A 735-nucleotide genomic window follows, 5' to 3' on the forward strand; every position below is an offset into this window, starting at 1 on the left:
AAAAAAAAAAAAAAAAAAAGTCATAGACCAGGCCAGGCGTGGTGGCTCAGCCTGTAATCCCAGCACTTTGGGAGGCCAAGGTGAGAGGATGGCCAGATACCAGTGGTTTGTGACAGTCTGGGCAACATGGCAAGACCATGTCTCTACAATAAATCAAAAAATAAATTGGGCATGGTAGTGCATGCCTGTGGAAGCCGAAATGGAGGGATTACCTGAGCCCAGTGGGTCGAGGCTGTCATAGCTGTGAGAGTATCACTGCACTCCAGCCTGGGCAACAGAGTGAGATTCTGACTCAAAAAAAATTTAAAATAGGTCAGGCACTATGACTCAAGCCTGTAATTCTAGCATTTTGGGAGGCCAAGGTGAGAGGATTGCCTGAGCTCAAGAGTTTGAGACCAGCCTGGGCAATTTGGCGAGACCTCACCTCTACAATAAATTAAAAATATGGCTGGGCTTGGTGGCTCAGCCTTTAATCCCAGCACTTTGGGAGGCCAGGGTGAGTGGATTGCCTGAGCCCACCGGTTCGAAACACAGCCGGGCAAGTTGGCGAGACCTCATCTCTACAATAAATTTTTAAAAATTAGCCAGGTGTGGTAGCGTGTGCCTGTAGTTCCGGCTACTTGGAAGTCAGAGGCAGAAGGATCACAGGAGCCCAGTATGTCGAAGCTGCAGTGGCTGGGAACGTGCCACTGCACTCCAGTCTGGGCGACAGAGTGAGACTCCAACTCAAAAAAA

Source organism: Carlito syrichta, unplaced genomic scaffold, assembly GCF_000164805.1.
Source record: "Carlito syrichta isolate Samal-C Ts95f unplaced genomic scaffold, Tarsius_syrichta-2.0.1 Scaffold312061, whole genome shotgun sequence".
In the NCBI taxonomy this organism is placed as follows: Eukaryota; Metazoa; Chordata; class Mammalia; order Primates; family Tarsiidae; genus Carlito; species Carlito syrichta.